Source organism: Staurois parvus, unplaced genomic scaffold (assembly GCF_062004578.1).
Source record: "Staurois parvus isolate SC_StPar_1 unplaced genomic scaffold, SC_StPar_1.0 ptg000183l, whole genome shotgun sequence".
NCBI classification, from domain to species: Eukaryota; Metazoa; Chordata; class Amphibia; order Anura; family Ranidae; genus Staurois; species Staurois parvus.
In genome coordinates, this window is record NW_028317979.1 from 8,759,935 (window position 1) to 8,775,961 (window position 16,027).

Sequence of the window (16,027 nt, forward strand, 5' to 3'; positions counted from 1 at the left end):
CTTGCCTACTGGGCACTTTTACCCCCTTCCTGCCCAGGCCAATTTTCAGCTTTCATTGCTGTCAAACTTTAAATGACAATTGCACTGCCATGCAGCACTGTACCCATATGTGATTTTTATAATTTTATTTCACAAAAATAGAGCTTTCCTTTTGTGGTATTTAATCACCACCAGGTGTTTTAATTTTTGCTAAACAAATGAAAAAGGATTGAAAATTTTGAAAAAAAAAGTTTTTCTTTGTTTCTATTATAAAATTTAGCAAACAGGTAATTTTTCTCCAGTGATGTGCGTTGATGAGGCTGCACTGATAGGCAGCACTAATGGGCACTAACAGGCAGCATTCATGAGGCGGCACTGGTGGGCACTGATGAGGCTGCACTGATATCTGGCAATGATGGACACTGATAGGGGCAATGATGGGCGCTGATAGCACTGTTGGGCACTAATAGGCAGCACTGAAGGGCACTGATAGGTGTCACTGACTGATGGCACTGACTGGTGGCATTGATAGGTGGCACTGGCTGGCACTAATGACAGTGCACAGATTGGCATCACTGCTGTTCAGTACTGTTGGGCACTGATGGGCACTTGTGGGACTGCACTGATAATCAGGGCACTGAGAGTGTAGATGTCTCCTTTCACAGTTGCCGGTTATTGGCAGTACTTTCCTCACGCTGTTACAAAGTGAGGAAAGTGTAGCAATAATGCACACAGAGATGGATGGGAACCTCCATTTTGGCAAAGGACCGTCCATCTTGTGTAATTATCTCTCTCTCCCTCTTTCCTCATCCCCCTCCCTCTCTGTTGAGTGACATGTGGTCGGTGTGTGTTATTAGAGATCACAGGCAGCAAAGCTCAGTGGGAGGGCATCAGGGCTATAAAACCCCCCAGCCGAGCTGGTGCCTAGGTACCTATTAGCTCACAATCTGTGATATGGTAAAAGTGTAAACCAAGTCCCTCACTGAACTTCAAAAGACCTTCCAAGGGGTCGCAAAAACAGACTTACTTTTAAAAACTCACTTTTTCATATAAGTTGATATCTTCACGTAGGACATAATTACCTAAACATGGAGCCCATATTCGTATGGCTCAATTTGAGACCATTCTCCTGGTATGTTGCACCCCTTATCTGACACATATAAGAGAGCAGAAAATTGTATATCCTGAACCATTCAAGTAAATATGTCATATTTCATATGTAGACATTCAGCAGACGATTCTGCATATTAATCTACCCATGGGTGAAATGTTACATGTACCTAGGAAAAGTTATGGGCCATAATATAAGCTAGGAGGGATTTTTGTTCTAGCTTGGGCCTCTGTCCCAACACCCCTCCCCAAATGAGGCGATTGGTTCTCTGCTGTAAGGAGACACCCTGCTGAGATCCTAGATAAAAAGGTTGTTATGCTTGGAGTTGGGGTGTGTGTGAGAGTTGAGGAGTCTCCCTTTAACATCAAAACTAACAGTGGGAGATCAAAGCATCCTTTTGGCTCTGAAACTTGGAAGCTGCTTAACCCAGGACATGTGGCAAGTACTTTAACCCTCTAACTTCTCTCTGTTATCTTTTTGCTGTGCTATTGTTCCATATATATATATATATATATATATATATATATATACACAGTACATGGAAGGAGGGACAATGAACAGCAGGATCAACCAGGTTTTTTGGCAAAGTACAGAAATATAATCTCATAGTGACTATGAACAGTATGAAATACACAATGTACTGACAGCTTTCAAGGACGTGGGTGTAATGACACTTTAATATTTACAGTCTGGAGGAAGGAAGGTAAGAAGGGAAAGGGGAGAATGATACCTTTAAATACATCAAGTGGTGAATATGGTTCAGGAGGGCAGTATTTTCAATATGAACTAATATCAAATAAGGTACTGTGCTTAACAAATACCTTCTACTGTGCTAACTTTCCAACCTTAAAGCATGTGGTATCAAAGTGCAATCAATATCATACCACAAAATCAATACGTTAGTAAACTGAAGTGCTATTTAAAGGATAGGTTCACTTTGGGAACATGTTCCACCCGTTTTTAGGTAGCTGCAGCTGCCCGCCGCCGACCCTCCCTCTGACAGATAGTATGGGGAGAAGCTTCCCCATACTATCAGATTTGAAAACAGTGCGTCCATATGGGGCTACACCCACATGGCCACATCACTCGTTCACAGATTTCTTTCAATGAGTGTCTACAAGTCCTGGCAGACTGTGGGCTTGTAGTTTTCAGTGAACTACCAGGGCGCTGTAGAGTACCGTGGTAGTTCATTGAAGCTTCCTGTCAGTATATCTGCATGACCGTACATCCCGTTCTGGCAGGTCTGCAGGAGACCTGCATGGGATCAGCAATCTACTGATCGCTGGTGCAATGCTTTCCAGGCTCCTTTGGACAAAAATAATAAATGCACATTTATTTTAACCTGCAAAAAAAGTGCATTTATTATTTTTGCCTAAAAGGTGAACTTATCCTTTAAACAAAGTGCAGTAAACTACTATAAATTAAGTCGCAGCAAACTTAAGTGCTAAAATGTCCATCCACTACAATCCCTCCTCAAAAAAATCCATTCCTAGATACCAAATTCCTAATCCACTGTAAATTCATCCAATATGCATCCAGAGATATAAAGTGCTCTTGTGTTGTTCAAAGTGTTTTATCCACCAATCACTAAAGTGCTTGTGTTTATCTTCACCCCTAATGGGCGCCACTCACCATACGTGATGCAACCCCTTATTGTATATAAGAAGGTCAGAGTTTGGTGTTTTATAGTCTAATTTTTTCCAATACCTCAAACTAGCAGGAGGAAAGTTAAAACTAATCTTAGAAAGTATTATTTTACTAAAAGAATTGCTGATGCTTGGAATAGACTTCCAGCAAAGGTAGTAAGTCATTCAACATTAACCTGTTCCTGTCAGCCGTACGCACCTTGGTGGGTAAATTTACCTCCAAGAGGCCACATATATGCGTCCCAAATGTAACATTTCTGTGCGGAGAGTGCATGCCCTGCACGCTCCCAGCAAAGATACTAGCGGGTATCAGAAAGCTCCCTTCTAGATACATTTGCACACAGTTTTGGAAGGAACTTGGCAGGTTTCAAACATCTTGGAGAACAACAGATCTTCTGTGGATGTAGGCTGCCTCAAATCCTTGTTCCTTCCCAGACAGACTCCATGATGTTGAGATCAGGGCTCTATGGGGGCCAAACCATCACTTCCAGGACTCCTTGTCCTTTACACTGAAGATGGTTCTTAATGACATTGGTTGCATGTTTGGGGTCGTTGTCCTGCTGCAGAATAAATTTGGGGCCAATCACACGCCTCCCTGACGGTATGGCATGATGCATTTGACGTGGACACAAGGTTCAGTGACTCAACTATGCAGGAACACATAGGAACTGGGGTGCAGAAAAATGGATGAGTGCTCTGGACTGAAAACTTTTAAATATTTGGCTGTAGCAAAAGGCAGTTTATTTGTGAAGAGCGGGACAATAATGAGTGTCTGCAGGCAACAGTGAAGCATGGAGAAGGTTCATTACAAGTTTGGGGCTGCATTTCTGCAAACTGAGATTTGTTCAGGATCAATGGTGTCCTCAGTGTTGAGAAGCACAGGCAGATACTTATCTATCATGTCATACTATCGCGGAGGCGTGATTGGCCCCAAATTTATTCTGCAGCAGGACAACGACCCCATACAGCCAATGTCATCAAGAACTATCTTCAGTGTAAAGGAGGACAAGGAGTCCTGGAAGTGATGGTTTGGCCCCCACAGAGCCCTGATCTAAACTTTATGGAGCGTCAAGGCTGGGCTCCTGCTACTTACGAGCAGCTCTTTTCTTTCAGTGCTCAGAAGCTGCTCAGCTGTCAGTTAACTACCAGCAACTCATTGCCTCCACAGTGACTCACCTGGATACCATTACCTGCCTTATTAGTCCAGCCTACAGACAGCCCTTTTTGCTTTTTTAACAGCTTAGCTCATTTCCTCCTTGCCCTTGTGTGGCCTATGATTTCCAGTGTGTTCCTGCCTACAACTTGGTCTGGCTGACTTCTCTTCCGATTCCTGATTTTTGACTCCTGACTATGCTGACTTCTGGTTTCCTGGCCCTGGCTTGTCTAATTTCCCGCTCTGGCATCCACACCTTGGATTCTATTTTGACTACATTCCTGAATTGTGTTTATTTTTTTCTATTTCATTAAAGGTGTGATTTTAACTGCACTTTCCGTCTCTGTCTGGTTTATGGTTCCTGACAAAGTTTGTCTGGGATTACATGAAGAGACAAATATATGAGGCAGCCTACATCCACAGACCTGCGCCTAATTCTCAAGACCTTTGGAACAACCTGCCTGCCGAGTTCCTTCAAAAACTGTTTGCAAGTGTACATAGAAGAATTGATGCTATTTTGAAAGGAAAGGGTGGTCACACCAAACTGTATATCAGAGGTTGGTATAGTACAGATATATTGGAAGTCGGTGTTGTATCTTAGAGGTCATCCTCTATGACTGCATTTGGGGCCAGACACCTAGCGCCAGAACACAGTGATAGAGGGTTAGGAAGAGCCATCTGTAGGTCTGTGCTCTTCTGTCACCCTGGGATCAGTAGCTCTGTGCTCTCCTCTCCCCTGGGATCTGTAGCTCTGTGCTCTCCTCTCCCCTGGGATCTGTAGCTCTGTGCTCTCCTCTCCCCTGGGATCTGTAGCTCTGTGCTCTCCTCTCCCCTGGGATCTGTAGCTCTGTGCTCTCCTGGGATCTGTACCTCTGTGCTCTGTTCTCCCCTGGGAACTGTACCTCTGCGCTCTGCTCTCCCCTGGGATCTGTACCTATGCGCTCTGCTCTCCCCTGGGATCTGTACCTATGCGCTCTGCTCTCCCCTGCGATCTGTACCTCTGTGCTCTCCTCTCCCAGTGGGGTCTGTACTGTGCTCTCCTCCACCCGATCTGTAGTTCTGTGCCTTTCTCCCCCTTGATCTGTACTCTCCTCTCGCGCCCCCCCCCCCACACACACACACACACAAGGTCTGTAGCCCTGTGCCCTCCTCACCCCCCCAGGATCTGTAGCTCTGGGCTCTCCTCTCCCCCCATGATCTGTAGCTCTGTGCTCTCCTCTCCCCCCATGATCTGTAGCTCTAAGCTCTCCTCTCCCCCCGGGATCTGTAGCTCTAAGCTCTCCTCTCCCCCCGGGGATCTGTAGCTCTAAGCTCTCCTCTCCCCCTGGGGATCTGCACCTCTAAGCTCTCCTCTCCCCCCGGGGATCTGTAGCTCTGTGCTCTGCTCTCCTCTCCCCCAGGATCTGTAGCTCTGTGCTCTCCTCTCCCTGTGGGGTCTGTACTGTGCTCTCCTCCACCCGATCTGTAGTTCTGTGCCTTTCTCCCCCTCAATCTGTACTCTCCTCTCGCCCCCCCCCCCCACACACACAAGGTCTGTAGCCCTGTGCCCTCCTCACCCCCCCAGGATCTGTAGCTCTGGGCTCTCCTCTCCCCCCGGGATCTGTAGCTCTAAGCTCTCCTCTCCCCCCGGGATCTGTAGCTCTGTGCTCTCCTCTCCCCCGGGATCTGTAGCTCTGTGCTTTGCTCTCCTCTTCCCCGAGATCTGTAGCTCCGTGCTCTGCTCTCCTCTCCCCCGGAATCTGTAGCTCTGTGCTTTCCACCCTTCTCCCCCCTGGATCTGTAGCTCTGTGCTCTGCTCTCCCCCGGGATCTGTAGCTCCGTGCTCTGCTCTCCTCTCCCCCGGAATCTGTAGCTCTGTGCTTTCCACCCTTCTCCCCCCTGGATCTGTAGCTCTGTGCTCTCCTCTCCCCCCGGGGTCTGTAGCTCTGTGCTTTCCTCTCCTCTCCCCCCGGGATCTGTAGCTATCTCCTCTCCCCCCGGGATCTGTAGCTCTGTGCTCTCCTCTCCCCCCATGATCTGTAGCTCTAAGCTCTCCTCTCCCCCCGGGATCTGTAGCTCTAAGCTCTCCTCTCCCCCCCGGGGATCTGTAGCTCTAAGCTCTCCTCTCCCCCCCGGGGATCTGTAGCTCTAAGCTCTCCTCTCCCCCTGGGGATCTGTACCTCTAAGCTCTCCTCTCCCCCCGGAGATCTGTAGCTCTGTGCTCTGCTCTCCTCTCCCCCGGGATCTGTAGCTCTGTGCTCTCCTCTCCCTGTGGGGTCTTTACTGTGCTCTCCTCCACCCGATCTGTAGTTCTGTGCCTTTCTCCCCCTCGATCTGTACTCTCCTCTCGCCCCCCCCCCCCCCCCACACACACACACACACACAAGGTCTGTAGCCCTGTGCCCTCCTCACCCCCCCAGGATCTGTAGCTCTGGGCTCTCCTCTCCCCCCGGGATCTGTAGCTCTAAGCTCTCCTCTCCCCCCGGGATCTGTAGCTCTGTGCTCTCCTCTCCCCCCGGGATCTGTAGCTCTGTGCTCTCCTCTCCCCCGGGATCTGTAGCTCTGTGCTCTCCTCTCCCCCGGGATCTGTAGCTCTGTGCTCTCCTCTCCCCCGGGATCTGTAGCTCTGTGCTTTGCTCTCCTCTCCCCCGGGATCTGTAGCTCTGTGCTTTGCTCTCCTCTCCCCCGGGATCTGTAGCTCCGTGCTCTGCTCTCCTCTCCCCCGGAATCTGTAGCTCTGTGCTTTCCACCCTTCTCCCCCCTGGATCTGTAGCTCTGTGCTCTCCTCTCCCCCCGGGGTCTGTAGCTCTGTGCTTTCCTCTCCTCTCCCCCCGGGATCTGTAGCTATCTCCTCTCCCCCCGGGATCTGTAGCTCTGTGCTCTCCTCTCCCCCCATGATCTGTAGCTCTAAGCTCTCCTCTCCCCCCGGGATCTGTAGCTCTAAGCTCTCCTCTCCCCCCCGGGGATCTGTAGCTCTAAGCTCTCCTCTCCCCCTGGGGATCTGTACCTCTAAGCTCTCCTCTCCCCCCGGAGATCTGTAGCTCTGTGCTCTGCTCTCCTCTCCCCCGGGATCTGTAGCTCTGTGCTCTCCTCTCCCTGTGGGGTCTTTACTGTGCTCTCCTCCACCCGATCTGTAGTTCTGTGCCTTTCTCCCCCTCGATCTGTACTCTCCTCTCACCGCCCCCCCCTCATAGCCCTGTGCCCTCCTCACCCCCCCAGGATCTGTAGCTCTGGGCTCTCTTCTCCCCCCGGGATCTGTAGCTCTAAGCTCTCCTCTCCCCCCGGGATCTGTAGCTCTGTGCTCTCCTCTCCCCCCGGGATCTGTAGCTCTGTGCTCTCCTCTCCCCCGGGATCTGTAGCTCTGTGCTCTCCTCTCCCCCGGGATCTGTAGCTCTGTGCTTTGCTCTCCTCTCCCCCGGGATCTGTAGCTCTGTGCTTTCCACCCTTCTCCCCCCTGGATCTGTAGCTCTGTGCTTTCCTCTCCTCTCCCCCGGGATCTGTAGCTCTCCTCTCCCCCCGGGATCTGTAGCTCTGTGCTCTCATTTCCCCCGGTATGTGTAGCTCTGTGCTCTCCTCTCCCTCCCCCGGTAAGTGTGGCTCTTTGCTCTCCTCTCCCTCCCCCGGTAAGTGTGGCTCTTTGCTCTCCTCTCCCTCCCCCGGTACGTGTGGCTCTGTGCTCTCCTCTCCCCCGGTACGTGTGGCTCTGTGCTCTCCTCTCCCCCGGTACATGTGACTCTTTGCTCTCCTCTCCCCGGTACGTGTGACTCTTTGCTCTCCTCTCCCTCCCCCGGTATGTGTAGCTCTGTGCTCTCCTCTCCCCCGGTATGTGTGACGCTTTGCTCTTCTCTCCCCGGTACGTGTGACTCTTTGCTCTCCCCTCTCCTTTCTTCCAGCCTCAGTGACTCTCCGCTCTGCGGACATTCTGAGCTCCGACCACCTGTTTCCAGCCATACCACCAGAACTTGCCTAAGTGGGCGTGGTTATACAGAAAGTAGGCGGGCTCGTTGGTCTAAAAGGCACTTGTGGAATGTAGGCGGGGACCAAAGTTTGGAGCACAGCGGAGGGGCGGGTCTGACCTGTGTGAGCGTGACTATTAACGCTAACCCTGCCTGAGAGTGGGCGTGGTTGGTCAGGACGGTCCACACAGTAGGCTAGGATAGGGCGTGTATGTGGCGAATATGGGCGGGTTTGAGGCGGCAGTGTGGAGCGGAGAGGAGTAGCGGCGCCAGTCAGGCAGAGGAGGTGTTGTGAGGTGGCTGCCTGGTGTCGGTTTTGGATTGCTTTTTCTCTATTGGAACCGTTACGGGAGCTCTGGGGGGCTGAGAGCGGCGTGGAGGTACCGGAGGCCTCGGAGGGATGCTGCAGCTCTGCTCTTTAGGTAATGCCGTGATTGCTCACAGCCAGCTCGGGGGTCTGGACCTTGCTTGCAGTTTTTGTGGCCCTGTGAGAGTTTCCTGGGTGATGACATGACGGTGTACGTTCCAGATGTGTGGCTAACCAACCAACCAACCACCTGCCTACCTACCTTTTATTGGGCAGTGGTTGGTTACAATGACATATTGAGGGTCCTCCAATAGATGGTGGAGGTTGCTCCTGACATCCAGGCTGGTGGACCTTCCATAGAGCTCCTGGGATCTCCCCGCTCACCTGGCCAGGAGCCTTTCCGTAGATCTCCTGGGATCTCCCCGCTCACCTGGCCAGGAGCCTTTCCGTAGATCTCCTGGGATCTCCCCGCTCACCTGGCCAGGAGCCTTTCCGTAGATCTCCTGGGATCTCCCCGCTCACCTGGCCAGGAGCCTTTCCGTAGATCTCCTGGGATCTCCCCGCTCACCTGGCCAGGAGCCTTTCCGTAGATCTCCTGGGATCTCCCCGCTCACCTGGCCAGGAGCCTTTCCGTAGATCTCCTGGGATCTCCCCGCTCACCTGGCCAGGAGCCTTTCCGTAGATCTCCTGGGATCTCCCCGCTCACCTGGCCAGGAGCCTTTCCGTAGATCTCCTGGGATCTCCCCGCTCACCTGGCCAGGAGCCTTTCCGTAGATCTCCTGGGATCTCCCCGCTCACCTGGCCAGGAGCCTTTCCGTAGATCTCCTGGGATCTCCCCGCTCACCTGGCCAGGAGCCTTTCCGTAGATCTCCTGGGATCTCCCCGCTCACCTGGCCAGGAGCCTTTCCGTAGATCTCCTGGGATCTCCCCGCTCACCTGGCCAGGAGCCTTTCCGTAGATCTCCTGGGATCTCCCCGCTCACCTGGCCAGGAGCCTTTCCGTAGATCTCCTGGGATCTCCCCGCTCACCTGGCCAGGAGCCTTTCCGTAGATCTCCTGGGATCTCCCCGCTCACCTGGCTAGGAGCCTTTCCGTAGATCTCCTGGGATCTCCCCGCTCACCTGGCCAGGAGATTTTCTGTAGATCTCTTGGATCTCCCCGCTCACCTGACCAGGAGCCTTCCGTAGAGCTCCTGGGGTCTCCCCACTCACCTGACCAGGAGCCTTCCGTAGAGCTCCTGGGGTCTCCCCACTCACCTGACCAGGAGCCTTCCGTAGAGCTCCTGGGGTCTCCCCACTCACCTGACCAGGAGCCTTCCGTAGAGCTCCTGGGGTCTCCCCACTAACCTTGGCAGGAGCCTTCCATTGGTGTTCTGGGATCTCTCCACTCACCTGGTCAAGAGCCTTCCATAGCAATTTCCCCTGAACATGGCTTGTGATGGGTCATATGATGACCCTGTAGTAGATGTGGTTAGGTTTGCTATGCTGGGTCTTAGGATGGTCACTGGTTTTTGTTTGGGCTCTTCGATTATAAAGTTTAGAATCTCCAACCCTATAGGAAAGGATCAATTAGTACCTGTCATAAGGAAAAGTGTCAGATCTCCAATAAAAAGAACTGGCCATGGAACTGCAGGGAGGTCCTAAACATCCCGGTCATTAGTTTCCATTAGGTTGTGTATGGCAACCGCCTTTGCCACACCAGGTGACATTCACGTGCGGCCATTGTAAGATTGGCTAAATGATCAACTGAAACCAACTGGAAAAATCTGTATGTACCCAGAGAGCAATGAATGGTCCTCCAGCAGTAGATGGTCATGTTCAACTACTGTGTCCTGTAATGTGCAAGATCTTTTGTAGCTTCCGTCACTTTTTCAGGAACATGTCTCCTCCGATGCTGAGAACTGAAGAACAGGTGGGTTGGAGAAGCTACAAAACATCATCAACATTACTGGACAAGTCCAGATGAATGTGGCCAATTACTACCAGATATACCATGACCTGGAGAAATGAGAACCGTCACAGACATGGCTGGTCCTCCATCTGCTGAAAAAGTGTCAATATGAATTGGTGGATCTTTCAGGGACTTGTAGTACCTTAATAAATGGAGAATGTTGGTTGCCCGGGTCTGATTTTACAGTTTTGGCACATAGGTGGTATTGTACCTTGTTCCACCAGGTTGCAAGGTGTGTGTTTCAATTGACTGACCTATTAAACTCTGTGAAGGGTTATTAAGCCGTGTGTGTGTGTGTGTGTGTGTGTGTGTGTGTGTGTGTGTGTGTGTGTGTGTGTGTGTGTGTGTGTGTGTGTGTGTGTGTGTGTGTGTGTGTGTGTGTGTGTGTGTGTGTGTGTGTGTGTGTGTGTGTGTGTGTGTGTGTGTGTGTGTGTGTGTCTTTTCTTTTTTGTCCAAGAGGCAAAGCAGTAAGTTAGAGGAGAACTTTAAAATGCAAAGAAATAATCCACTCTTAGATAATCGTCACCAGAACAAGTGATCACATTGCTAGATTTTCTCTTCTTGACTTTGCTATCCCTCAGTATTGGGGACATTGGTCATGAAGACTGAAGATGAATGTGAATCTCCCCAAGCAGGGATCCAGACACACACAAAAATATAACGGGTTCTAACCCAATTATATTCTATATGAAACTAAGAATAAAAATGTGGCTTACTTACCCTTTAACACCTTATCTGTGACACCAAGGATCTGCTGGAATTCATAATAGCCAATCACAGAGCAGGGTTGTAATGTTTAGACTGACGGTAGATGAGGGGCTATAGGTGATCTGCGGGTTGTGTCAGAGACTGAATATTCTTTGTAACCCACAGGACATGTATACTTGGCTGACTTCTCAATGTGGCTTGATAAATGGAAAAATGGCTCCCCATTTATCCCACAAAAGGAAAACTTCTGCTTGCAACTAGAGCCTTTTGACACATGCAAGTGCTTATCCCTTTGGTGTTAAAAACCATGCTGTGTGATTGTCCAAATCAACCAATGGAAATAGTGCATTGGCTAGACGGAGGTTAGTGAAAAACATTGTAGTTAAGGCATTAGATCTGATAGTATATTGGGGGGTCATTATTATTATTATACAGGATTTATATAGCGCCAACAGTTTGCGCAGCGCTTTACAAAATGAGCTACGTCTGATAATATACAAGGGGTCATTGGAGCAGTAATAGACTACAGTATTAGGATGCAGATTAAATCGTTTAAAGTGTTACTAAACCCAGGACCCGGCATTCACTATATCTGGTCTCCCACAGTACACACAACCTGGAAATTAAATTTTTTTTAGTAAATATAAACTGCTAAATAACTTTTCTCATCAGTAGTTAGAGCAGTCTTATGACTTCCATCAGTGTTCAGCAGACTACTTGTTACAGCTTGTAGGAGTTTTCATTTTGCTCTAGGAGGATGCAGAACCTCTGAACTCTGTCTGGCTAGTGCTATTTGGCCCTGTGCACTCTCCCAAGAAAAAAAAACACCTAGCAATACACACTAAACTGAGCATGTGCAGAATGGCTACGGTTCAGTCTGTCTTATCAGGAGATGAGACCTAGACATTTGAACAAGAGGAGGAGCAGAGAAGTCAGGATCAAACAGCCTTTTTACACAGTGCAGCAGATTAACCCCTTAAGTTCCACAGTGAGTATAACAAGCATGCTCAATACATATACAGACTGATTTTACTGTTGTGGGTTTAGTAACACTTTAAGGCTTTTATAATGGTTAATAAGGTATTGGGAGGCAGATTCTAATACTGCAGAATAGGAAATGTATTCTGAGCTATACTGGTTCTATAGTATCTCCTCCACTAGGTTACATGGTAGAGGGGCAAGGTATGTGGTTCAAGAGATTGACATTGACCTCGTAACATTGTTTTTGTATTTCTTTTTCCAAGTGCTCCAGTTTCCTTCATTTTGAAGCTTACTGGCAGGTTAAATCTGATCTCTGAACAGATATTAAAGACACAAATTAATGCAGCTCTGTATTCATAAATACAGAAATATATGTATTTTGTACATGTAAGCACTGTAAATACATGAAGTTGACCAGATATCAGCCTCTTACAGTGATGGAGATATGAGCTTGTCACTGGCGTGCTTTTTCTGTTATTGTCCAGTCACAGGCAGGAACTGGTCCAGTATGACCTGGGCTCAGAGAAAGTGGGTTGAATGTTCTGGTCATCAGCCTGAGGACATCTAGTGGCACAAAGAAAATGCAGGTGGAAATATTGCAGCAGAAGCTGGTATTGTTTATTTTGAATGAGCTAGTCATTTTTATTTTGGTGTTTTTGACTAGAGTTTTGCTTTGTTTATAAAAAATGGCTGTAGTAAATGCTGTATATACAGTATGTGTAACTAAGGTAATTATGGTCAATGGTGTCAGTGAAAGTGTAGAATATTCTGGCATTTTGTAGCGGTGTAAAATAAATGAGCAATACTTGGTAGCTATCGATATGTATTCCTACAGAAGTACCGTAAATAAAGGTGCAGCGATCAGTCCTGTTTGGTGGGCTCCATATATTGTTCTGGTATGTGATGCATTGCTGGTGACGGAGAGCCTGCAGGCCTTCTGGGCAAACATTGCGGCTTTCTCACAACTATTTGCATCCATTGTACTTGTGAGATCGAAGATTGATGGCTCTGTGGAAGGTATAGTGAGAACCCTTGGTAGTTTTGTATTGGTGTTGCCAGTGACAGAATCCACCTTTCTGAATGCACAAATCATAATATTACATGTGAAAGTGGGCCTGTCATTAAAACTTGCACTAAACCTGAATTAGTTGGGCACATGTCAGCATTTTTAAATCACACCAGTTTATGTAAAAACTAATTGTTTCAGAAAAAAAAACTGCTGTCATTCAGCTCTCTACCTTGGCAGCCTAGATCACATGGTCCCTGAGAACCAATCATTGCTGCTTTTATTCTGTTGTTTTCACTAATCGGTGAGATAAACGTATAGGAAAAGCTTCCCCATATACAGCCTGTTCCAAATTATTATGCAAATGATATTTTTCTCATTTACCTAAATAATTGATGTAAATAACAGTCAGCATAATTCTCATGTTATCATCTATTAAGAGTACAATTCACATTTTATTGAACAAACCTCCTAATGATAACAGTATTTTTTTAAACATACAAAACTTACAATGCAATGTTCCAAATTATTACACACAGTAAGTTTCAAAACACTTTATAGGTTGTAAAGAACTGAAAATTGTCATTTGTTGTGTTTGCAGCATATTTACTGAAATCAAAAGCTATTTCAGTCAAACTTTTAACAACATCTTAACTTTTTAAACATTTTAACAGGTCACGTTACATTGTAACATAGGACCCCTTATTTGATAGCAGCTTCACAAGTCTTGCATCCATTGAACTTGTGAGTTTTTGGACAGTTTCTGCTTGAATTTGTTTGCAAGATGTCAGAATAGCCTCTCAGAGCTGCTGTTTGGATGTAAACTGCCTCCCACCCTCATAGATCTTTTGCTTGAGGATGCTTCAAAGGTTCTCAATAGGATTGAGGTCAGGGGAGGATGGAGGCCACAACATGACTTTCTCTCCTTTTATCCCCATAGCAGCCATTGATGCAGAGGTATTCTTTGCCGCATGAGATGGTGCATTGTCATGCATGAAGATGATATTATTACGGAAAGCATAGTTCTTCCTTCTGTACCAGGGAAGAAAGTGGTCAGTCATAAACTCCACATACTTTGCAGAGGTCATCTTTACACCTTCGGGGACCCTAAAGGAGCCGAACAGCTCTGTTCCCATGATTATGGCCCAAAACATGACTCCACCACCACCTTGCTGACATCGCAGCCTTGTTGGAACAGGGTGGCCGTCCACCAACCATCCACTACTCCATCCATCTGGACCATCCAGAGTTGCACGGCACTCATCAGTGAACAGGACTGTTTGAAAATTAGTCTTCATGTATTTTTCTGCCCAATGCAGCCGTTTCTGCTTGTGAGCATTGGTTATTGGTGGCCGAATAGAAGGTTTATGCACAGTTGCAAGACTCTGGAGGACTCTAAACCTTGATGTCCGTGGGACTCCAGAGGCACCAGCAGCTTCAAATATCTGTTTGCTGCTATGTAATGGTATTTTAGCAGCTGCTCTCTTGATCCGATGCATGGATCTGGCAGAAATCTTCCTCAATGTGCCTTTATCTGCACAAACCCGTCTGTGCTCTGAATCAGCCACAAATCTCTTAATAGTGCAATGATCACGCTTAAGTTTTCGTGAAATATCTAATGTTTTCATACCTCATCCAAGGCCTTGAACTATTTCACTCTTTTCGGCGGCAGAGAGATCCTTTTTCTTCCCCATATTGCTTGAAAATGGTGCTCTGCTTAATAATGTGGAACACCCTCCTTTAGTAGTTTTTCCTTAAATTGGGCTCACCGGCCAATCTAATTATCACAGGTGTCCGAGATTGTTTTCAGTGATCAAAAGAGCCCTGACACACAATGCCATCCATGAGTTAAACTGAACAACAAAATATTTCATCTTTGTGACACTTAAATAGAATTTGCATCATAATAAGGAACAGGGTGTACATAACAATGATTTAAACGTCTTCCTTAATTTTTATATTAACAGTAAAGCTATAGACTTTTATACATTTTTGAGCAAGCAATTGTATGAAATTTCCAATCAGTAAGTAGACTGTTTCTTGTTGAATGTCATTTGAATGTACTTCAAAGTTTGGTTTTCTTTTTACATTCGATTTTGGAATGTAAGTATGTTGCCACATTCGCTATTAGGAATTCATTCATTTGAGAAAAAAATATCTGTCCTGCTCCTTCAAGTTCTTATCATTGCAGTCAGAAACAATGTTGGTTTGACCTCATTAACCATTCCAAAATAGCACATTACGTACCTGAAACAAGATTCTATTGCATGGCCAGCTTAAAGCGGAGCTCCACCCAAAAGGGGAAGTTGCACTTTAAGGACTGCTCCCCATTAAGGATTGGCACCTGGGTGGGGGGGTCAGGTACCCGAATTTGACAGGTACCCACTTCCTGTCCAATCGCCTAGGCTATCGGAAGCGGAAGGCGTCCTCCCTCCCTCCCTGTAGTCTTTTGGGACACGTGACAGGTCCCAGAAGACTACAGGACCATTCATGAAGCGCAGCGGTCCTCGCGCATGCGCAGTGGGTACCCAGCTGTGAAGCTGCAATCTATCACAGCCAGCTGCCCACACTGAACATGCCAACCTCCTGGAATACAGGATGGCCGGTGAAACGGGCTGCGGGAGAAACACCACAGGACCAAGGGACAGGTAAGTGGCTGGTTTTTAAAAGTCAGCAGCTACAGTTTTTGTAGCTGCCGACTTTTTTTTTTTTTTTTTTTGACAGTTGAGTGGAACTCCGAAAGTGGTAGTAAACTTAACTTTTACCTACAGGAAAGCTTATAATAAATCTTACATATAGGTAAAATGAATATCTCCTAAACGTGCACTGTTTAGAAGATATTCACTGTTTTTTTTTGGGTTTTTTTTGTGGTGTTTTTTTTTTTTTTTTTTAGAGCAGGCGCATGTGCATGCGCTCTGATGAAACGGCATACCCGTGCTGTTCCTTCAGGGTACTGTGCTGTGGCACGGTACACATACGCAGGAGCTTGGCCAGTCAGACCGCCAGAGCTCATGAACCCAGAAGGAAGAACGGGTGAAGATGGAAGCCTCTGCAGCGTGGACAGCGCAGCACTGGATGGCTTAGTTTTAAGGCAAGTCCTTCATAATGTGCTAGTATGTGATGCATAATAGCACACTTTGACATTACGGGCAACACAGTGGCTAAATTGTTAGCACTTCCGCCTGGCAGTACTAGGGTCGTTGGTTTGAATCCCAACCACGGCACCACCTGCCTGGAGTTTGCATGTTCTCC

At 47.7% G+C, this 16,027-nt stretch overlaps 1 protein-coding gene across 3 annotated transcripts in view; it reads left to right on the forward strand.

Moving 5' to 3' along the window:
- The first annotated feature begins 8,091 nt into the window (after positions 1–8,091).
- ARHGAP29 (Rho GTPase activating protein 29) overlaps positions 8,092–16,027 on the forward strand; it is a 205,482-nt gene continuing 197,546 nt past the window's right edge. For all 3 annotated transcript variants that reach the window (XM_089677292.1, XM_089677293.1, XM_089677294.1), the window contains exon 1: positions 8,092–8,246. The gene's annotated coding sequence lies outside the window, so the exon portion shown is untranslated. The remainder of the gene's footprint in view (positions 8,247–16,027) is intronic.